This window comes from Sciurus carolinensis, chromosome 16 (assembly GCF_902686445.1).
Source record: "Sciurus carolinensis chromosome 16, mSciCar1.2, whole genome shotgun sequence".
Classification (NCBI taxonomy): Eukaryota; Metazoa; Chordata; class Mammalia; order Rodentia; family Sciuridae; genus Sciurus; species Sciurus carolinensis.
Window position 1 is genome coordinate 49160843 of NC_062228.1, and position 24100 is coordinate 49184942.

The 24100-nt window shown below is 47.2% G+C and overlaps 1 long non-coding RNA gene across 1 annotated transcript; it reads right to left on the reverse strand.

Annotated features, from left to right (window-relative positions):
- Positions 1-677: 677 nt before the first annotated feature.
- Positions 678-23549, reverse strand: LOC124967175 (uncharacterized). Its single transcript, XR_007105476.1, has 3 exons — positions 23327-23549; positions 22520-22636; positions 678-1043 (listed from the first exon to the last, which is right to left on the reverse strand). It is a non-coding gene; the product is annotated as an uncharacterized LOC124967175 (long non-coding RNA).
- Between the last annotated feature and the right edge of the window lie 551 nt (positions 23550-24100).

Here is a 24100-nt window from a genome sequence, read left to right on the forward strand (position 1 = left end):
TTTTCTAGTCAGGTGGATTTAAAGGTCTCATCAACCCTGTTGCCATGTTAAAGGGACATCGGTGTCTCACAACATGCAGAAACAGAACAGTTTCTTAAATTGTCACCTGTGGTCACCTGCCATGAACAGGATCCTTCCACTCTATGCTGGTCTCCTTGCTTGTCCGTTTGAGGACTCTGCACATGCTAGGCAAGTGCTCTACTGCAAGTCCCACCCTCAGCCCCCGTGGTCTCCTTGTTAACCCAGGACGATGGCCACTGTCAATCAGGGCTGTCTACTTCCTGCTTTGGGTGTGTGCTGAGTCTCCCCAAAGCTCCTCTTAAGTGCGAGGGGTCCCTGAAGTATACAGGAGACTCTCTTGGGCTCTCACCAGCTGGACGACACATGAGTACCAGGGAACCCACTTCCGCAGGGACCGTGCACATGCCAGGCATTGATCCCAGATCCCAGCATGGAGGGCGCTCCACACCCCTTCGGCCCCTCTTCACTAAGCACTCACGAGGGTGGGAGCCCAGCCCAGCCCAGGGTCAGTGTCCTCTCCCGTGGTGAGATTAATCTAGGAAGGGCACCCGATCCAGTTCTGGCCAGTGGGGTGCAAGAAGGTGTGGAACAGAAAGTTTGGGAAAAATTCAGAAGAAACGATCAGGTTTACGGTTTAGAGTGAGAATTTGTGGGTTTTCTAGAATGACATGGAAGAAGGCACGAGGGAGAAGACGTGCTAGGGGGTGACTCGTCACCTGGTTCCTTGAGAGGTGTGAACTGAGAGCCAGGAAGAGGGAAGTAAATGACAGGAAGACGGGTTTCCTTTAGGAACAAATCGGCAGGAAATGGTGAAACCTCACATTGGGAAATCGCGTGGGCTTGACAGCTGCAGAGTGACCTGAGGGTGCCAATCACACGGTCTCCAAAGGATCACAGCCCTGGTCCAGGGTGAAGAAAACGCGGAGGTCCACCTGCGGGTTGAGATTTTGGCTTCTTCCTCATATGAGTCCATTATTGCTGCGACCCTCGTGGCATCAATGAGGGATCTTGAGTAGGGGCAACTGGAGATGGAGAAAAACACAGACAAAGAAAACACAGAGATATCGTCAAGCAAAGCTGGGACCAGGTGGGACGCTGCCCGAGGAGCAGTGACCCAGAACCAGCTCCGTAAGTTTATCATATAGGGTCTCATAATCAGGAAGTTTTGTAAATTGTTCAAGGCTTGTGAGTTATCAAGAGGCTTCTTTGTGCACTCAAAAGTCACAGAGCTAGAAACATTTTTGCAGCTATCCTACTGTTGCAGTGCTAGGAACATCCTGCTATTATCCGGCTGCGCCTAGGAAGTCCATAGTCCTGGAACGTCTGATAACTTGGCATCAGAGAAAAGTGTCAAGGCTGATAACATCCTTGCCTTTTTGGCAAGGAATGTTTCCCAGGCTTGGCTTTTGCCAACACAGCAGGATGACCTGGGGCTCATCTACTCTCCACATATTATCTTTTACTATAACCAAATAACTGAGGCTGTATACTTTGTAAAGATAACAGGTTTATTTTGGCAGGTCCAAGACTCAGGGACTGTGCCTGTTGATGGTTATGTTACTCAATTTTTTGTCATTGGGACCAAAATACCCAACAAGAATAACTTAGAAAAGGAAGAGTTCATTTTAAAACTGTATTTTGGGTCGTGGTTTTAGAGGTCTATGGTGTGGCCTGAGGTGAGGCAGAGCAATAAGGCGAAGGGTGTCAGCAGAAGAAAGCTGCTCAGCCCCTGGCAGCTGGCGGGCAGAGCAGGTGGGTGGGGTGGGGGAAGGGAGCAGGAAAAGATGAACCCTTCCAGGCACAACCCCAGTGACCTACTTCCTCCAGTTAGGCTCCGCCTCTCAGGAGTCCCTCCAGCCAACTTCGGATTAATCCATTAAATGGATGAATCCACAAGAGGTCAGAGCACTCACGATCCAATCGCTCCCTAAAAGCCTCACCTCCCGACCTTGCTGCATTTGATTTTTCTTTTATAGTAAAGTCACGTCTTATTTTTATTTATTTATTTTTTGTCTCAGTGTTGGGGATGGAACCCAGGGCTTCCTTAATGAAGCGCTACACCCTCTAAGCCCTAGGCCCTAAAATTACTTATAACATATAGAGTTGCTTTTAAAACAAATGAAGTCTAAGCTTATTTAAAGAAAAATATTAAGTAAACGAGAGTTCAAGTAGTTCACGAATACTTGCAAAGTCCTCACGTGACACATGAGCCAGAGGTTCAGGAAGCCTGGCTTTGGAGGAACTCTGTCAGTTTCCTCAGGTGTTGACTTGGTCACTTACCAGCCCTGTGACGTTGGACAAGCTGCCTAATCCCTCTGGCCTCAGTGTCCTCATCTGTGAAATGGAATGACTAATAAGGAAACCTGCTCCGTGTCCTGTGAGAGCCAAATGACGTAAGGAATAGACAGACCCTGGGGCGCTGGAAGCCAATTAGCTCGGGGTAGAGAGACCAGCCAGAGGAAGGTGGGGAACCATCACACAAAACTGGGGTGTGAGGCTTGTGAAGAACACCGTCTTGGACTCCTCACAAAGTTGGTCTCCTAGAAAATCAAAATGTACGTGTAGGGGTTGAAGGCACATTACAACAGAACGCCCCTTGTGAATGGTGGTTTTTTTGTTTTGTTTTTTGGTATCAGAGATTGAACCCAACTCAGGGACGCTTCCCCTGCCCTTTGCATTTTTTATTTTTAGACAAGGTGTTTCAGTCAGCTTTTCTCGATGCTGTGACTAAAGGACCTGACCCAACAACTGTAGAGGAGGAAAGGTTTATTTGAGGGCTCACAGTTTCAGAGGTCTTAGTCCATAGAAGGCCGGCTCCGTTCCTCAGGGTTCAAGGTGAAGCTGAACATCATGGTGGGAGAGTGTGACAGAGGGAAGCAGCTCACATCATGGTGATCAGGAAGCAGAGAGAGAGAGAGGAACTCCACTCGCCAGGTACAAATAATTACCCAAGGCCACACCCCAATTCCCACCTCCTCCAGCCACACCGGACCACTTCAGTTACCCTCAGTTAGTCCCTATCAGAGGAGTACATCACTGATTGAGTTAAGACTCTTACAACCCCATCATTTCTCCTCTGAACCTTCTTGCACTGTCTCACACGTGAGCTTCTGGGGGACACCTCACACCCAAACCGTAGCACAGGGCCCGCTAAGTTGCTGAGGCTGGCCTCAAACTCTCTATCCTCCTGCCTCAGCCTCCAGAGCTGCTGGGATTATAAGCGTGTGCAACCAGATCTTGTACCTGGCCCATTCAGGAATCCTGATTGACTGCAGATTTGGAGAAATAAAAAAGGAACAAGAGAAGAAAGACAGGAGGGAGGGAGGAAGGAGGGAAAAAAGGAAAGGTAAAGGGGAAAACAAACTGCAAAAGTCAATCGTGAGACTACACGAGAAATCTGCAGCGGAGGCGTGGTGGAGGCTCTGTGATTTCCAGGGATCAACTACTGCGATTGAGCAAGAGTTTCAGTGTGAAGCGTTGTCATTTCTGCAGCTTATTCCCAGAAAATGATAGAGACAAAGCAAACATGGCAAATTATTAACGATTATTAAATCTGGGTGGAGGTATTAGGTGGTGTAATTGACACTATTCTCTCTGCTCTTCTGTGTGGTAAAACAATAAAACCATCGTGTCGTAACAAGAGATTCTCCTGACCACAGGCAGGACTGGCCGAAAAGCCCTGGGTGGGCAGGGAGTCAGAAGAGACGTGATCCACTGGATGCTCGAGGTTATACACAATTTTTTAAATAACAGAAATAATGCCAGGTGCGGTGGCACATGCCTGTAATCCCAGCACTTGGGAGGCTGAGGCAGGAGGACTGCAAGTTCAAAGCCAGCCTCAGCAACCTAGCGAGGCCCTAAGCAACCTAGCAAGACCCTGCCTCAAAATAAAAAATAAAAAGGACTAGGGATGTGACTCAGTGGTTAAGAGTCCCTGGGTTCAATCCCCAGTACAGGTTTGGGGGTGGGGGGAAGGGAAAAGAAAAGAAAAAAGAAAAAGAAATAATTAAAAAATGCCGAACGTATATTACACATGTCTGTAATCCCTGGGGCTTGGGAGGCTGAGGCAGGAGGATCACAAGTTCAAGGCCAGCCTCAGCAATTCAGCAAGACCCTAAGCAACTTAGCAAGACCCTGTTTCAAAAGAAAAAAAAGAGAAAAGGAAAAAAAGGGGCGCTGGGGGTGTGGCTTAGTGGTGGAGCGCCCCTGGGTTCCAGCCCCAGTGCCGAGAAGAAAAGAAATAATATTAAAAAAACAAACGGAGTTAGTGGAGGTGGGGTGGGCAAGCCCTTCCTGGTCTGGAGCCCCGTTGCCCTCAGGAGCTGGAGGGCAGTATTTGCAAGGAATCTGCTTCACTTGGGGCAGAGATGTCCAGGTCTGTGGGAAGAATGAGGGGGTTCGGGGGAGGTATTCTGCAGGATAAAAAGTGAGGTGCGCACACGCCTAGGGCCGGGCGGTGCTGAGTTGGGGAGAGGATGGTGGAGGGGACTCGGGGCAAAGCACTGTTGCACTTCTCGCCCTGGTGACGTGGCACTTGCTGGTCCTGATCCCTCCATGCTGCTCTCTGTGCGTGTGTAAGAATGTTTTCTTTCTGCAACAGACATTGCCTGAAGGTATAAGCATGCCAGAAGTGCCGGAGGTCATCTTTGAACAAAGAGGCAACAAGTTCCAAGATGAGATGCCAGCATGCTGGAGATGACAGAAGGGAACAGTGGGCAGAGATGTCCCCTGCCCCTCCTGCTGAGCCACCGAACTGACCCACCTGTGGCCCTCCCTCAGCCCTCCCGACTTTGAGCAATAATAAATGTCCATATTTGAGAAGCCTCTTTGCATTGGGTTTCCTTTCAGGAGAGCCCAAAGCATCTTGGGAGTTATGTCGGGGGTCCCTGAGACCACCCTTGGGTTTGGTGAGTCACTAGAAGGACTTGCAGGACTCCGAAGCTGTAATACTTAAGGTTATAATTCTGTATACTGAAGCAGTATGAAACAAAATCAGGAAAGGGAAGAGGTGCCTAGGATAAAGTCCAGAGGAAACCAAGCACACGCTTCCAGAATCTTCCCAGGAAATTGCATAAGATGCACTTAAATCCCCCATCCACAATATGTGACAACACATGAGAAGTGTTTTCATCCTGGGAGTCCCGGATTTTTACTGGGAGTTGGTCACATAAGAACTGGCTACAGTTACTAATGCTGCAGACTCTAGAAGGAAAGCAGGTATTCAACCACGAGTTCCCCTGTTTGCACAAACTACCTGGTCAAACTGGTTGTATGAGTCCATTTTCTGTTACTATCACAAAATACCTGGGGTTGGACCCTTTATAAAGAAAAGAGGTTACTTAGATCACAGTTGTGGAGATTCAGGAGCGTGATGCAAACTTTTGCTCGGTTGTGGTGAAGACCCCTTGGCTGCATTCCACCGTGAGGGGTGGCATCATTACAGGGGTGTGTGAAAGGGAGAGACCACATGGGAAGACAGGAAGCTAGAGAGATTCAGGGCTAGACTTTCTCTTTTTATAACAACCCAGTCTCGCGGAAACTAACAGCAGTCCCATGAGAACTCATTAATCACTTTCAAGGGTGATGTTCCCACGACTTCATTAAATCTCATAAGGCCACGCCCCTTAAAGGCTCCCACCTCACCATCAGCACATTAGGCACCAACCTTCAGCTCATGAACCACTGGGGACAAACCACATCCAAACCACAGCACAGGTACCACATAGTTCAAGACCCTGAAGTGCAGAACACGCTTATAAGAGCGTTTGAAGAGCTCAATTCCCAGGCGCCAGTCAAGCAAAACGGGTCCCTCTTGGTCCGGAGCAGGGACCTGCTGAGTTAACTCTTCTCTGCACAAGATCATTACCCTTGCTTTTTTTTTTTTTTTTCTCTTTGAGGAAATGGAGGTCTGGAGAGATAAAGAAATGTGCCCAGGGGCTGGGGGTGTGGGTCAGTGGCAGAGCGCTTGCCCCGCAGGCGTGAGGCCCTGGGATCGATCCTCAGCACCACATATAAATAAATAAATTAAATAAAGCCAGCTCAGCAATGGCGAGGTGCATAAAATACAAAATAGGGCTGGGGATGTGGCTCAGTGGTTGAGTGCCCCTGAGTTCAATCCCCGGTACAAAAAAAATAAATAAAAATATAACAAAAAATCCTGGACCCCCCCCCCCACCACCACCACCAATAAGATGGAGGGAGAATGGACTACTTTGTGAGGTGGTGCTGGAGTGGTCACTGCCTCCCACCTCCACCCAGCAGCATGATGGGAAACTGGGCGTCCTGGTCTGGATCTGGCTTGTCCCCCAAGGGTTCACGGTTGTTGGAAGCTGGGTTCCCAGTGTGGCAATGTGAAGAGGTCAGGCCTGGTGGGAGCTTGTCATTGTTCCCTCTCTGGCTTCCTGTCTCACCTTTTGATTTCTCCCTCTCACACATCCTTCCGCCATTATAATGCTGTTTGCCATGAGGTGATGCAGCCAGGGGGCCCTCCCTAGAGCTGGCGCCATGCCGTCTGGACTTTCAAGCCTCCAAAAATGAAATAAAACCTCTTTTCTTTTCAAGTTTCCTAGACTCAGGTATTTCTTTCTTTTTTTAAAAATTAAAATATTTTTTATTTTTACAAATACATTTTGATTCATTGTACACAAATAGGGTACAACTTTTCATTTCTATGGTTGTACACAATGTAGATTCACACCATTCATGCAATCATACATATACATAGTGTAATACTGTCTGTCTCATTCTACTGTTTTTCCATCCCCACCCCCTCCCACTTCTTTTTCCTCTACACCATCCAAAGTTCCTTCATTCTTCTCTTTCCCCCAACACCCCTCCTTGTTATATTTTGTCATGCACTTATCAGAGAAAACATTCAGCCTTTGGTTTTTTGGGCTTGGTCTATTTCACTTAGCATGATATTTTCCAACTGCATCCATTTACCAGCAAATGCCATAATTTTATTCCTCTTTATGGCTGAGTAATATTCCATTGTGTATGTATACCACGGTTTCTTTATCCATTCATCAATTGAAGGGCATCTCAGTTGGTTCCACAATCTGGCTATTATGAATTGAGCTGCTATGAACATTGATGTGGCTGCATCACTGTAGTATGCTGATTTTAAGTCCTTTGGGTATAAACTGAGGAGTGGGATAGCTGGGTCAAATGGTGGGTCCATTCCAAGCTTTCTGAGGAATCTTCATACTGCTTTCCAGAGTGGCTGCACCAATTTGCAACTCCACTAGCAATGTACGAGTGTGCCTTTTTCCCCACATCCACATCAACACTTATTATTGCTTGTGTTCTCGAAAATAGCCATTCTAATTGGCATTAGGTGAAATCTTAGGGTGGTTTTAATTTGCATTTCTCTAATTACTAGGGATGATGAGCACTTTTTTCATATATTTGTTGATCACCTATATATCTTCTGTGAAGTATCTGCCCATTTCCTTAGCCCATTTATTGATTGGGTTTTTTGTATTTTAGGGGTAAAGTTTTTTAAGTTCTTTATAAACTTTGGAGATGAGTGCTTTGTCTGAAGTGTGTGTGGAAAAGATTTTCTCCCACTCTGTAGGCTCTCTTTTCACATTATTAATTGTTTCCTGTGCTGAGAACAAACTTTTTAGTTTGAATCTAACCCATTTATTGATTCTTGATTTTATTTCTTGCACTACGGGGATCTTGTTAAGGAAGTCTGGTCCTAAGCCAATTTGATGGAGATTTGGGCCTACTTTTTCTTCTATTTGGTGAAGGGTCTCAGGTCTAATTCCTAGATCCTTGATCCATTTTGAATTTTGTTCAGGGTGAGAGATAGGAGTTTAGTTTCATTTTACTGCATATGGATTTCCAGTTTTGCCAGCAGCATTTGTTGAAGAGGCTGTCTTTTCTCCGTTGTAAGTTTTTGGCACCTTCGTCTAGCATGAGGTTACTGTACTTATGTGGGTATGTCTCCGTGTCTCCTGTCCTGTACCATTGGTCTACATGTCTATTTTGGTGCCAGTCCCATGCTGTTTTGTTACTATTGCTCTATAGTAGAGTTTAAGGTCTGGTATTGTGATACCTCCTGCATCACTCTTCCTGCCCAGGATTGCTTTGGCTATTCTGGGTCTTTTGTTCTTCCAGATGAATTTCATGATTGCTTTTTCTGTTTCTATCAGAAACGTCATAGGGATTTTAATTGGAATTGCGTTAAATCTGTGTAGCGCCTTTGGAAGTATGACCATTTTAATAATATTAATTCTAGACTCAGGTATTTCATTACATAAGAAAAACAGACTAATACACCTGGGGAAGTGTTCTGTTGTGGTGGTGATGAGGAAGAGTCGCCAGCACTTCCTCGGCAGGGTATCAGGATGGCAAGTGCCCCAGACAGGCTGTCCCACACTGGGTCCCAGCTGACATTGGTTAGGTCAAGAACTTGTTTACAATTACCCAAGCCCAACCCTGAACTGCATTTTACTCATAAACAAAATTTTAACTTTCTGAAATGTAGCTATTGGGTAAAACAACAGAAGCCTGCCTGTTCATGGGTGATGGTTTGGGGGCCTGAATCACAGACAGTGAGTCTGCATTTGTGACAGTGCAGTCGGCATTCAGGAAGATTCTGCCCCCAGCACAGACTCCTAAGCCCTTTGTTATATCTTGTAGCTTAATCAGGCTTCAGCCTTTTCTTTATTTCTCTATAAATTACTTTCCTCTTATTCTTCCAATATTACAATGAGGACATAATCTTGATTTCAAAAAGATGTTTGTGTGGATAGGTCACATTATCCATGAGTTTTATTTCAGGGTGATAAAAGAAATGTAAAATATTTATTGTAACATAAATCTGTGATGATAAAAATCAGAACAGCAGTCGCCCCAGGGCCTGACTGGCAAAGGGGGGCACACCCCGGCCAGCCGCGCCCGTCGGGCAGGCGAATTTGATGGCGATTGTGAGATGAAGTATACCTCACTCAAGGGGACTGAAACCTAAACTTTAAAATATCTGTATAGAAACTTTAAAAAAATGTTAGAAAAAAGAGGTATGGATCTGAGAAGGCCTTGACATCAGCTAAATCAGATTCGACTGGCATTTAAAACAAAACAAAAACAGAATAGAATAGACATTCTCAGGATGGGGCACAGCTCAGTGGTAGAGAACTTGCCTCTGGGTTACACACACACACACACACACACACACACACACACAAGAATTTCCGTCAGTAGTGCCCATGTTAAAGATGAACAGGAACATCATGACTTCTGCATAAATTATAGAAAACTTTCAATTATATAATAGATAACTCTGTGTGTGTGTGTGTGTGTGTGTGTGTGTCTGTCTGTCTGTCTGTCTGTCTGTTTGCCTGCCTGTCCATCTGTGTTTTGCTGGTCTGTGTTGTAAATAGATACTGTGTGTGTGTGTCTATCTGTCTGTCTGTTTGCCTCTTTGTCCATCTGTATTTTATCTGTATTTTGCTGGTCTGTGTTGTAAATAGATACTGTGTGTGTGTGTGTCTGTCCTTCTGTCTGTTTGCCTGTTTGTCCATCTGTGTTTTGCTGGTCTGTGTTGTAAATACATTTCTTATTTGACATCATCGTCAAATATATTTTATTTTTAAATGTACTTGATACCAGGGATTGAACCCAGAGGTGCTTAACCACTGGGCCACATCCCTAGTCCTTTCTAATTTTTATTTAGAGACAGGATTTCACTAAATTGCTAAGGGTCTTGCTAAGTTGCTGAGGCTGGCCTTGAACTTCCGATCCTCCTCAGCCTCCCAAGTCACTGGAATTTACAGGCATGTGCCACCGGACCTAGCTCAAATATGTTTTTAAAAAACCCTAAAATAGTAGTTGCCAGACTTTCAAACATGCTCACCCATCTCTCAGCATAACACCCACCCAGGATGAGGACAGTGGATGGAAACCTGCCTTTCACACAGTTTTCTTGATAATATCTAATTTTTTTTACAGCAATGTATCAGATAAGATGAGGTTGTCATGGTTTTACCTGGGAAGCTTGCCAGTTAGGAGCTTGTGTGTGCTGGAAGCTTACATGTGGCAGTGTTAGTTCTAGTAACAGGGATCCCAGGGAAGGAGGAAAAGGAATAGTCCAGTCTCATCATCTCTAACGAGTTCATAGGGACTGTCCACCTGTGATCCATCCAGATGAATTCTGACAAAATTGGCAAACGCTCACATATCAAGGGCTAATTGTATCCACATCTATGTCTGTATCCATATCTATCGATCTCACCGATCAGTAAGGAGAGGAACAATCTCATAAGGAAAAAATGCAGAGTCTGTGAACAGGTAAGTCATAGAAAAGGAAATTCCTGTAGTTCTTTAGTATCTGAGGGTATAGGGGACCTGACCTGCAGTAAAATAAGGGCAGGTTAAAACAACGCTGAGACCCAGGTGTGGTGGCACACGCCTGTCATCCCGTCACCAGAGGCTGAGGCAGCAGGATTGCGAGTTCGAGGTCACCTTGGGCAATAGAGTGAGACTTGTCTCAAAGCGTAAAGCAACACTGAGATACCACTCTTCAGAATCCTGTGTGAAATAGCAAAAGGCAGAGAACCGTCTAAATCTCCCCTCCCGGGAGCTTGGTTGAAGAAGTCACCGTACTTCCAATACCGAGCAATGTGCAGCCATGAGAAACAAATCCATTCCCGGCCTGTCAAGGTCACCACTACCTTCACACCGCTCCACCTGGGTTTGATTCCTACTTCATCCTTGGACCACCTTTGGACCACCTATGGCATCTCACCTGCTTTGGCCCTCCATCCTTTGTGACCTGCGACTCCTGAGCACCATGTCTGTGGCAGCCACCTTGGTCTCTGAATCCCTCGGCCCCCTGTCTCTCTGTGTGATGCTTCCTCTTGTACATGCTCCTCCCAGGAGACCTTTGCCATGATGTGATGTAGCCAAGGGAGACCCTCACCAGAGGCTGAACTGTGGAGCCCCTCGAACTTGGACTTGCAGCATCCAAAACTGGGAGCTATACCGACTTCTGATCTTTATACACTCCCCAACCTTAGGTGTTATTTAGAGCAATGGAAAATGGATAATATGTCAGATTAACACATCAAAAACTGGATTCCTGCCAGGCCTGGTGGCTCACAGGGCTGGGGAGGCTGAGGCAGGAGGACAGCAAGTTTGAAGCCAACCTCAGCAACTCAGCAAGGCCCTAAGTAACTGTGTCACCTGAGCCACTGCAGCCGCCTCTCACTGGAGCCTCCTACACGTCGTCTGTTCTTCTTGTACTCAAAGAGTATAAGAAGGCCGGGTGTGGTGGCACACACCTGTAATCCCAGTGGTTGGGGAAGCTGAGGCAGGAGGATGTCGAGTTCAAAGCCAGTGTCAGCAAAAGCGAGGTGCTAAGCAATTCAGTGAGATCCTGTCTCTAAATAAAATACAAAATAGGGCTGGGGATGTGGCTCAGTGGTCAGTGCCCCTGAGTTCAATCCCTGGTATCTCCCCACCAAAAAAAAGCAGGATTTCTGACCTCTCAAGAGCAATATTGCAAACAAAGGGGTAGTGCTTTCAGAAATCTGGGAGAAATTGGTTTCTACCCCTGAATTTTGTACTCAGCCCAACTGTCAATCCAGATGGAAGGTCGGAGGGTTTCTGAGTGTGCAAACTCTCAACCATGGACCTCCCAGGAAGTCACAGGCAGGATGGGCTCCACCAAAATGAGAGCGTCACCAGAAGGAGGAAGTCTGGGGCCCAGGAGGCAGGGGACCTGAGCAGGGGTGGTGAGGGGCATCCCCAGGATGGTGGGAAGGGGAGATCCCAGCGTGGCAGCTGGGCACCCAGGTAGATTAGCTCCAGGTAAGACCGTGTGACTCGAAGGAACATGAACCGTGTTCTTGGACGTGCTCGGCTGGCCTTGACGCTGACGCTGCTCTCCCTCCAGGACCTGACGCTACCTGCAGGAGCCGTGCGCCATGGCCGCTCCTGGGAGTTCAGGGCAACCTGGGAGGTTCTCAAAAGTGGGAACCCCAGAGCTGACCACTTTCCTGCTGGCATGCAGGATGTGGCTCACCCTGCACCTGACAGACACCTCCATGTATGGCCGGCCAAGTGCCTTCCGGGATTCACTCATGCTCTGGCTCACTGAACGTTCCAGAAGGGGTGTGTGTAGACTCTCAGGGAAACCGACCCCAGGTTTGACTTGGGAATGGTGCTGCTCATTCTCTCCTGGGGGCTGTCACTATGGAGTGGCCAGACTGTCCTTCCAATATGCAGGTGGATGGTCCTTCTCTCTAATCAGTTTAAGATATCACCCTAGCCAGGTGCGGTGGTGCAGCCTGTCATCCCAGTGGTTCTGGAGGCTGAGGCAGGAGGATGGTGAGTTCAAAGCCAGCCTCAGCAACTTAGTGAGACCCTGTCTCAAAATAAAATATATACTTAAAAAAAGGGCTGGGGATGTGGCTCAGTGATTAAATGCCCCTGGATTCTATCCCTGGTATTATAATAATAATAATAATAAATAAAATACCCAGCCAACTATATAGTCTCATACATTAAATATTCCTTTCCCATATGATCTAATAATCAAGCTCCTTTGGTGTTTACCCAGAGGAGCTGAGCACTTATGTCCACACAAAAACCTACACATGCATGTTTATAACAACTTTCTTCTTTTTTGTTTTGTTTTGATGGTGGTGCTGGGGATCGAGCCCAGGGCCTTGTGCTTGACAGGCAAGCACTCTACCAACTGAGCTATCTCCCCAGCCCATGCTTTCTTTTTAATTGACAAAACTTGGGAGCAATCAAGATGTTCTTCAGTTGGTCAACGGATAAACAGACCGTGGGGCATCAGGGGATGAAAGAACACTCAGGGCTAAGAGGAAAGGAGCGATGGAGTCACGAAAGACATGAAAGACACCCAGTGAAAGAAGCCAGTCAAAAGGCTACATGCTCTTTGATTCCAAATCTATAGGACGTTCTGGAAAAGAACAAAACTATGCAGATGATAAAAGGGGCAGTGGCTTCTAATGGTTAGGGGTGAGCCGTGGTGGGGGATATTTAGGGGCAGCAAAACTGTTCTGTGGGATTTCTTATGGTGGACACGTGTCATTATACATTTGTTAAGACCCATAGAATGTACCCAAGAGTGATGTGAACCAACTATGGACTTTGGGTGATAATGATGTGACTCTGGAGGACACATCGATTGTCCCAAAGGGACTATGTGGTGGGGCCAGGGAGTATAATGGGACATCTCTGTACCTTTCTCTCAATCATGCTGTAAAACCAAAACTACGCTAAAACACAATGTCTTTAGAAAATCACAAAGTAACCATACAGCAGAAAATGGGTAAAATCCAAAAATAGACTGACATCTACTAACTAATATTATGCCAGTATGAATTTCTTAGTTTTGACAAATGCGTCGTGTTATGCACAATGGTGACATTAGGGGAGGCTGCGTGAGGAGTGTGTCGGAATCCTCTGTACTCTCTTCACGACTCTTCTGCCAATCTAAAACAAATGCGAAAGAAAAAAGAAGGAAAGGTGAGCTCAGTGGATGTGGTGCCGGGGCCAAAGCACAAGAGCTGGCCGGCGGCCCACGTCTGTCAATCCAGCAGCTCCGGAGACTGAGGCAGGAAGATCGCGAGTTCAAAGCCAGCTTCAGCAAAGGCGAGGCGCTAAGCAACTCAGTGAGACCCTGTCTCTAAATAAAATACAAAACAGGCCTGGGGGTGGGGCTCAGTGGTTGAGTGCCCCTGAGTTCAATTCCTGGTACCAAAAAAAAAAAAAAAAAAATCAGGGGTAATGTCTTAACATGATGCCTAGTTGTGGTTTGGGTGCAAGGCCACTGGCAACATTCCCAGCCAGCGTGCACACACGTGAGGGGCTTCTTCCTGTGCTCTGGGGAAAGTCCTTCCTTCCCAGACAAAACCAGCTTCCTGAAGGCGCAGGGATATCTATTTTGAAGATGTCATAGATCCAAAATGCAAGCCGGCCAGGTTCCTTGGTGTTCCGCATTTTCTAAGACTTTAATCTCAGCTGAAGATCTATCCAGACTACTGTTCAGTGACCCATTCCAAAGCTTGAGGAAAACCCAGAAGTCTTTGTGCAGCTTACTCAGACAGGAACTTTGTGCTTGGCTTCCCACATCTGTGAAATGGGTGTAATAAAAGTCCACCCATGAGGTGGGATTGTTATGAGGATGGGCCGAGCACTTGGAACGGCGTCTCACTGGCTGCCTGGAAACACTTGTTTGAAAAACGAGATTTTTTTAAAGGCAATTTTTAATAATTTCTATTTTGTTCCTTATTTATTGACTTTAAAATCCTCCACCAGCTGGGTGCAGTGGCGCACTGGCCTATAATCCTAATGGCCAGACTGGGGGAGGAGGGTCACAAGTTCAAGGCCAGACTTAGCAATTTAGTGAGGTCCTAAGCAACTTAGAGAGAGCCTATCTCTAAATAAAAGATAGAAAGGGCTGGGGATGTGGCTGAGTGGTTAAGCAACCCTGGGTTCAATCCCTGGTACCAAAAATAAATAAATACATACATACATACATACATACATACATACATACATAAGTTTCCAGAAGAGACCTCTAGGATGGGGATCTGAAACTGGTTCTCTAGTCAGTTGGATTTAAAGGTCTCATCAACCCTGTTGCCATGTTAAAGGGGACACTGGTGTCAAAATAAATAAATAAAAAGCCTCCACCACCCCTTGACTTGATTCCAATGGAAAATGTAGCCAAACAGTGACGTCATAAGTAGCTGGGCAAACTCTGCGAGAGCGCGTGTTCCTGGAGGGTTTTCTCCAGCCCGAGCCTCTCAATTCCAGATCTCAAGGAAACTTCTTTCTCAGGCACGACAGGACGGTGCTGGAAGAAGCCATTGAACTTGAGGCCTGAAATCCAGAACGCAGTGGCAGGTTCTGCAGACAGAGGGACACTGTAGGGACACTGTAGGGACACTGTAGGGACAGCGGAGCCCAGTGGCTAAGGGCCTGGGACAGAAGCCTGGGGAGCGAATCCCAGCTCCTCCTGCTGACAGCGTGATCTCGGTGATCAGTGTGACAGTGAGCTCACTGCTCTCAGCCTCGGATTCCTCTTCTGGGAGATGGGGTTCCTAGGGGAGGCGGTCACGCCTGTGAGCACCGATTGGCCTTGACGGTGACTGGAGACCAGGCTGCAGTGGCCGCCTTGGGTCTGTCACAGCGGCTTCCACGTTTGAGAGTGAGTCAGTCTTCCTTCCTGCTGTAATTCGGAGCAGGGTGGCATGTCCCAGGAGGTGAGCTGTGCCCTGGGCACACCTCTCACCTCCGGTGGCTCACAGGTCCCCTGATGCATGACAGCACACACAGTCAGGATGAAATCATGGAGCCCAAAATTTGGGACGGAAGGAAATGGGTCTGTACTGGCCTCTTCCTCCCTATCTCAAGCAGAGGAGGACTGGGGTGTGGTGACTAGCCACAATAACCCCTGGGGGGGATGGCGGAGGACAGCAAATGAAGGGTGGGTTCACAGCCAGGCATGGTGGCACATGCTTGTAATCCCAGCAACTCAGGAGGCTAAAGCAGGAGGATTGTAAGTTTGAGGCCAGCCATGGCCGTTTAATGAGGCCCTGAGCAACTTAGTGAGACCCTGCCTCAAAATAAGGACTGGGGGTGTAGTACTCTACACTGAGGTACAACCCAGACCCTTTACTTATTTATTTATTTATTTATTTTTAATTTTAAGACAGGGTCTCACTAAATTGCTGAGTCTGGCCTCAAACTGGTGATCCTCCGACCTCAGCCTCTTGAGCAGCTGGGGTTAAAGTGTGCGCCACCTGGCCTATCATTTGATTTCGCAGTCCGCCAGCTCATGGATTTTAATTTTTCTAGTAACCAGGGAAAAATTAAAAGAAGGATAATATTTCATGGCATGTCAAAATTAGATGAAATTCCAATTTCGGTAATCATGAATACAGTCTTATTGGAACACAGTCACTCTAAATGGGCTCTGTATTGTCTGTGGCAGCTTCTGTGTTCCAGTGACAAGTCATAATGGCCTGCAAGGCCTAAAATATTTAAGACCTTACAGAAAAGGTTTGCAGAGCCCTGGTTTAGGAGACAGGGAGTGAGGTACAGGGATGGGTTGTGATTTTATACAAGCAAGTCAGGTGGCCTGGTCTCACTGAGAAAGTGGCATTTGGATAAAACCTCAAGGAGGCAGAGGGGGTGTTATATGAGCATCAGGGGGAAGATGAATGTCCCAGGTAGAGGAAAAGGCAGTGCAAAGGCCCTGAGGTGAGTCTGTGTTTGATATGCTCAACAGAGCGGGGGGAAGCCCCTGTACTGGGAGCGGAGTGGGAAGGAGGGCAGCAGTGGGAATGAGGACAGGGCGGCGGAGCAGACCAGGGCTCGTGGGCCACAGGGAGGACCCGTGTCCCCCCGCCCAACTCCAGTGAGGTGGGGCCCAGGGGGGCTCTGGGCCAGGGAGGGATGTGACCTGACTCTGGTGCTCAGAAGGCCTCTCTAGTTACAAGTGAGAGATTGCCTCGGGGGTGCAGAATGGGGACAGAAAGGCCACAAGGAGGCTGTTGGGGCAGGCCAGGAAGGAGAGGCAGGTGGAGGCTGTGGAAAGGAAAGAAGCTTCTAGACAGATCTGAAAGCGGAGCTGTCCAGTGGTATTTCTCACTGGACAGTATCCCAACTGGGGCAAAGTCTCTCCCCAGAACATTTACACCCCAAACCAGACTCACCAGCCTCCTAGTCCTGCTTTTGCCCTGCATCAGCCTCGTGATCTTAGGCAAACTGTGTGGTCTCTCTAGCCTTGGTTTATCCATCTATAAAGTGGGTTGGTAAGTGGGGTGCAGTATCAAGGGGATCATTCATGCAATGCACTTAGAATGCCAGGTGTGGAGAAGCACACCTGTAATCCCAGCAATTTGGGAGGCCAAGGAAGGAGGATCACAAGATCGAGGCCAGTCTCAACAACTTAGTGAACTCTTCTCAAAAAAAAAAAAAAAAAAAAAAAAGCCTGGCACGGTGGCACACGCCTCTAATCCCAGTGACTGGGGAGGCTGAGACAGGAGGATCACGAGTTCAAAGCCAGCCTCAGCAACGTAGCAAGGCCCTAGTAATTCAGTGAGACCCTGCCTCTAAACAAAAACAAAAAAGGGCTGGGGATGTGGCTCAGTGGTCAAGTGCCCCTGAGTTCAATCTCTGGTACCAAAAAAATAAAATAAACAAAATAAAAAAATGAGATGGGCTAAGTGTGTAGCTCTGTGGTTCCATTCCCAGTACAAAATCAAGACCAAAACAAAATCCCTCCCCAAATAAAAAAAAACACTCAGAACGATGTGCAGCACACAGGGAGTACTCGACATAGTAGCTGTGATAATGAGGGTCCTTCCCCAGGGAGACCCCAAGACCTGTCAGCCCAGGTCTCTGTCCTAGAGGCCTGTGCCACATTTCCTCCTGGAAGGAAGCTATCCCTCCACCACTCGCTTCCTTTGCACCCCATCAGGTCAGAGCCTGAAGGTTACATAGATTTTTAGCTTTGCCCAGCCTCAGTTTCTTCATCTGTGAAATGGGCTTCTATTACAGGGTCTGCATTACAGGGCCTGGGGGTGTAGCTTAGAGCACTTGCCTCACATGCATGAGGCCCTGAGTTCCAGTCCCAGCACCACACACAAAAATGATACCAGCAATAATAAGGTCCATGCTTCAGATCGTTGAGGCCATTAAATGGATTCAGGCGGGGCACAGGCCACACACCACAGGGCTGGTTGCTGCTCTGGTTTTCTCATCATGACTCTCACCAACGATATCTTTATGGATGTCCTCAAGTATTTTCCCCCAAATTTTATTATGAACATTTTCAAACACGTGGGGAAAATGACTTTCATGTGGGACACACATTTATCTACCACCTGGATTCTATCATTACCATTGTATATTATTTCTTTATCACACATCTATCGATTCCTCTAACCATCCAGTGATCCATCTTATTTTGTTAGGGTGAATTTAAAAATCCCAAAGTATTTCTATTAAGAATTTTTTAAGCAGGATGCAGTGGCACTCGCCTGTGATCCCAGTGGCTCGGGAGGCTGAGGCAGGAGGATCACGAGTTGAGCCAGCCTCAGCAACGTACTGAAGCCCTAAGCAACTCAGCAAGACCCTGTCTCTAAATAAAATACAAAAAGGGATGGGGAGGTGGCTCAGTGGTTAAGCGTCCCAGGGTTCAATCATCCCTGGTACCCAAAAAAATTTTTTTTCAAGGACTCAGTTTATGGCAAGGGCAACTTTTGTCACTGTTCTTAGTTCATGGCCTCCGTCCATCATTTGCCTAATCTCCACTTCCCCTCTCTAACATATGTCAAGCATGCAGTGTGGCATATTATCCCCACTTTATAGATGAGGAGCTTGAGGCACAGAAAGGCCGAGGATTTATAGCTGCTAAATATTTGGAGTTGGGTTTGAACCTGGTTTTAGAAACACCCTGGCTTTTTGCTCATTGATGCTCTCTCTTTTCTTCTCAGATTGGGTGCAGTGAGCTACACCAGGGGACATCACCAGCCAGTGGGAAGGAATGCCTGGGAGAGTCCAGAAAGACAGCCCTGGACCAGGATGGTGTGACCAGGTTCAACCCAAACCTGAGGTCTAAGAAAACGTGCTCTAAGGAGGGGCAAGCACTGAGGGTCAAATACAATCTTTTTGAATAATTGCAGCTATTATTCCCTGAGCTCTTCTTTGTGCCCCAGCCCGTGTTACAGGTGCTGTATCTTTCCAAGCATTTTTGAGGTGGGCACTGCTATACCCATTCTAGACACGAGGACACTGAGGCTAAGATAAGAGAAGGGCAGACACTCGCCCAAGGTCAAACTGCCAAGAAGTGGCGGGACAGGATTCAGACCCCAGTGGGTCAGTTCCCTGAGCTGCAAGACCTTCCCTGCTCATTCTACCTTCTAATTTTTAACTAATGAAATGATTTTTTTCATAATTAAAAATAATTTAAAAAGTGAAGTCTCAAGAAAGTTGGTTCTCTTTAAAATAAATATTAGCCACATGCATGACTCTGAGATAAATGAAAATCCCTGCCTCACACCATACACAACAAGTCAGTTCTAGATAGATTGCCGCCAAATTGGAACGCAAAATGATCAAGTTCTAGGAAAATAACATGAGAGAACATCAGTCTGTTTTGAAGGTATAGAAATATTTCTTAAATAAGATATAGTAGAAAAATCAGTATCCGGGCCTGGGGATGTAGGTCAGAGGCAGAGCAATTGTGTAGTATGCTTGAGACTTGGGCTCAATTCACAGTCCTGAAAACAAAAACAAAAACAAAAACAGGGGCTGGGGAGATAGCTCAATTGGTAGAGTGCTTGCCTCGCAAGCACAAGGCCCTGAGTTCGATCCCCAGTACCGCAAAAAAACAAAAAACAAAAACAAAAACAATAAAGAAATCACTATTGGGTTGGGGAGATAGCTCAGTGGGTAGAGTGCTTGCCTTGCAAGCACAAGGCCCTGGGTTCAATCCCCAGCACCGTGAAAAAAAAAAAAAAAAAAAGAAAAAAGAAATCACTATCTAAAAAGGAAAAGATTGATAAACTAAATTATGTTAAAGTAAAACCCTTTTGTTCATTTTTTAAAATGCTATTAAGAGCCGGGCACAGTGGTGCATGGAAGTGGCTCAGGAAGCTAAAGCAGGAGGATCATGAGTTCAAAGCCAGCCTCAACAAGTTAGTGAGGCTCTAAGCAACTTATCAAGATCCTGTCTCTAAATAAAATACAAAAAAGGGCTGGAGATGTGGCTCAGTGGTCAAACACCCCTGGTTCAATTCCCAGTACAAAAAAAAAAAAAAAAAAAAATTCCATTAAGTGTGAAAAGGCAAGCCACAGAAAAGATATCAAATGGTTCCCATTCGGAACTTAGAAAGAGTGAATCCATTTAAAAATGAACAACTCAATAGAAAACCAGGCAAGACACTTGAACAAGCACATCACAGATACAAAAGACAGACAAAAGGCCCTGTGCAAAAGGAAATATGTTCCATGTCATGACTCATCAGGGAAACGCACATTAAAATGACAATGAGCTACTACCTCACGCCCACCACGATGACTTCAAGAGTGACAGCTGACAATGCCAAGTGTTGTCGAGGATCTGAAGTGATGGAACTATTCCCATCGGGCTGGTGGGAGAAGAAATTATTACAATGACTTTACAAAACTCTTTGGTAGTATCTACTAAGATGGATGTATATATACTGTGGGACTCAGGCATTCTCTCCTGGGTGTGTGTGTGTGTGTGTGTGTGTGTGTGTGTGTAGACACCCACAAAATATGCACTAGAATGTTAAGAGCCGTACCATTTGCAAAACCAAAAACATAAAAACAAAAAACAAAGAAACTAATCCCCATTGACTGGTGGGTAAATAAATAAACCATAGACTATTCCCACGATGGATACTCCTTGGCAGCCGGAAGGAATGGATTACATTTATCTATCTGCCCAACCCAGATGAATTTCACAACCAGCATGCCGCGGGGAAGAAGTCAGACATGCGAGTGCTCGCTGCCTGTTTCTATTTGTATCACATGCAGGAAAAAAAAGAGGGCAAAAAGAAGCCCTGGATAGGGAGGCATACTTAGGTGGGAAAAGCAGTCAGGTCAATGTCAGTAAAGTAGGTTTCTTCACATAGATGGAGAAAGTAGTGCCTGGAAGGGCCAGGAGGGGGTCGGGCGAGCTGGTGCAGTTGAATTTCTTTGCCTGGATGATGGTCACACAGGTGTGTTTGCCTTGTTGTACTGATTAAATGCAACGCTTGTGTTTTGTGTTCTTCTCTGTATGGATCTCATATTTCAGAAGAAAGTTTAACTGGGCATGGTGGTGTACACTTGTAATGCCAGCAACTCCAGAGGCTGAGGCAGGAGAATGGCAAGTTTGAGGTCAGCCTCGCAACTTAGTGAGGCACTGAGCAACTTAGTGTCTCAAAATAAAAAAATAGATGTGACTCAGTGGTTGAGTGACCCTGGGTTCAATCCCCAGGACCACAAAAAAATTTATAATAATAGGAAGAAAGTTTAAATGAGTTAGAAAAGTAAGGTCATTATAGTCTTTTCTTAACAAGCTGTGTAGATGAGTTATCTTGGGTTTAATAATAATCGGAAGCGGGCTGGGGTTGTGGCTCAGTGGTAGAGCGCTTGCCTGGCACAAGTGAGGCATTGGGTTTGATTATCAGCACCACATGTGATCAGATAAAATAAAGGTTCATTGCCAATTAAAAAAAGAAAGAAGAAAACCTTAAAAAAATAATAATAATCGGAAGGGATGCAGGATACTTGCTCTGTGCTAAGCACTATTCTAAGTGTTTCATGTCTATTCCTTTATCCTCACAACAATCCTTTGAGGTAATTACTATTATCATCCCCATTTAACAGATGGGGAAACTGAGGCATCATGAGGCTAAAGGCAATCAATGCTGTAGCTAGATTTGAACACGTGCCATCTGGTCCAGGAGTAGATGCTCTGTTCACCACCCCAAGATTATAGCCATACATGCACGCTGAGTCCTCCTCTATCACATCAGCTCCAACATATGTGATTCTAGTGGGGCATTTGAACATGGGTTGCTGGATGGAATTCAGTCACTACAGGAACTTGGGTGGGGGAAAAAAAAAAAACTTCGCCTCTTTTACTTTTATTCTTCTTCAATTTAATAGCCTTGAAATGTGACCTGGGAACTCTGTGGGGTTTTAGGGGTTCATGAGGTCAACACTATGTTCATAATAACATTAAGATGGATTTGTCTTTTTTGTTCCTCAAAGGCTCCCAGACCTGGGACGAGGTCATTGCTTTGTGGCTGTTGTAATGTAGGCACGCATGTGCTTATTTTATTCATTTCTCCATTTTATTTTCCTGCATAGTAAATAGTAACAGACATAACCCACAATATTAAAAATTTCCTGACTTTTTGGAGTGAAACTTTCAAGAGCCATCAGTGTAATTGAACTTGGTACGTCCTTCTATGGTGAGGAGCTCAACAGACCACAGGATTATTAGCAGACTCAGGGCTTTGTCCTGAGAGGAGATCACAGACGGTTTCAAACCCATTACAGTCATTCAGGCATCCCAAACATCTTCCATGCCCCGCAAGCTTCTAAACGACCTTATTCTTTTGGACCTGCCCCCTCAGTGACATTGAATGCATGAATAAAGAAACACATCTCACATACCTGTTTTAAAAATATTTGTCTGTACTCGGCACTGGTGTCTTCTGTAATTCTCTGTGTTTATTTTATGCATGTAAAAACACGAACCTGAGAAGGGCTTCACCAGCTTGCCATCGGCACTTTTAGCACAATGACAGTGAAGAACCTTTCATTGTGGAGACCATCAGAAAAGAATAAAACAAGGGGCCACGTCATTCTGGTGGCCACGGTAATGGTGGGCTAAAGGTTCTTGACTCTGACTAGGAGAGATGCTTTTCTTTATATTTTAAGGTGCAAGGGAATCTGTGGAAGGTGCATGTGGGGGGATCCAAACCTGCAGAAGATTGATCTGCACTCCTGTCTCCAGCTGCCCATCTCTGAATTCCGGTGCTGGTCAACCACAGAAACCCGTGCTTTGAACTTACAAAGCCAAATAGTGGGGTCATTGTACCTGCAGACAGGAAGGGTGAAAGAGTGAAAATCCGGACCCCCAGATATTTCCTGCTGTTTGGTTTGGGGAACCCCCAAGCATACTTGTAACAAGCAACCTCAAAATTCAAATAACTCACAAAAGTTTACCGAGAAGGTTCCTGCTTGCTCACCTAGAAAGCAGTGCGGTTTCCGGAATTCGTGCATTAATACTAGCAAAAATACCAGGATCGGATTGCAGTTCAGGGGTAGGGCGTTTGAACCCCCTGCTATCTCTGGCACCAAAAAACCAAACCCAACCCAGAGCTGATTTGGATCCAGTCCTTACTGAGCCTGGCCGGGTTTTCAGCATCAACTTATTTAATTCTCACAGCATTCAGGGGTTATGAACTATTATCACCTCCTTTTTACAGGTGAAAAAACAGAGGTTCAGAGAGGCTGAGTAACTCCCCTAGGGCGCACAGCTCAGAAGTGGCACTGTCATTCGAAGAGGACCTGAGGAGGAGTCAGTGGCCTAAGTTCGGAAAAGGAGGAAGCCGGAAGGAATTGCGAGAAATTCGGCCGGCTGGGCTGGAAAGGATGGGGATTCCCCGGGTGCCCGCACACCTGGGTACCTGGGGATGGGGCATCGGCAGGAGTGGGGGCGGGTGTATGTACCTGGGGGCTCCACAGCTGGGCGGTGGCACGCCTGGGGGGACGAGCGCATCCTTACCTGTCCGGGCGCTAGCCTGGTGTCTGGCTGCGACGTAGTGGCGACTGCATACCATGCCTTTCTGGGTCCCCTTTCCTGTGCTCCACCCTGGGGGGCGGGCGGGCGGGCGGGTGGGCGTGGGGCTCCCGGGACCGGCCTGACCTGTGGGACCCGGGGCCCCAGCTGTCTGGGGAGCCGGTCACCCCGAGGCAACCTGCTCTTCCGGGGCTGGGACAGCTGTGGGCGGCGGGAACCTCGCTCCGCGCCTGCAAACTCATAAATAGTGCGGCGGCCCTGGTGGCCGAGAACAGCGTGCGTGCAAGCCGGCGCCCGCGAGGGTGAGCCGGGGTCCCGGAGGGCGCCCCGGGTCCCAGGTCCCCGCCTTCGGGGGGACGGTTTCAACCCCGATGAGCCCCAGCATGTCCCAGGGGTGCTGGGGACCGAACTGGAGCAGGCGGGGGATCCCTGGGGAGGAGGCGGGTGGGTGGAGAGGGCTGGGCTGCGGGGACAGCTGGCGGGAGGATGGAGACACGGAGGACTGGGGCGCCGAGATGGGATGGGTTCTGGGGAGACGGTGGCGAGGCTAAGGCCACTGCGGGCAGCACGGATTTCTGAGAGATTCGGTGATGGAGCGAAGGGAGTGGGTGGCTGAGACCGACTGGGGCGTCCCCGAGGACATGGTGGAATGCTAGGCACCCGGGAAAAAGGCCGAGGAAACGCAGGGGCTGGGGTTGCCAAATGCGTCCTCCTGCGCTGAGCCCCACCCATCCCAGCCTCTCCCGGGAGGAGCGAACC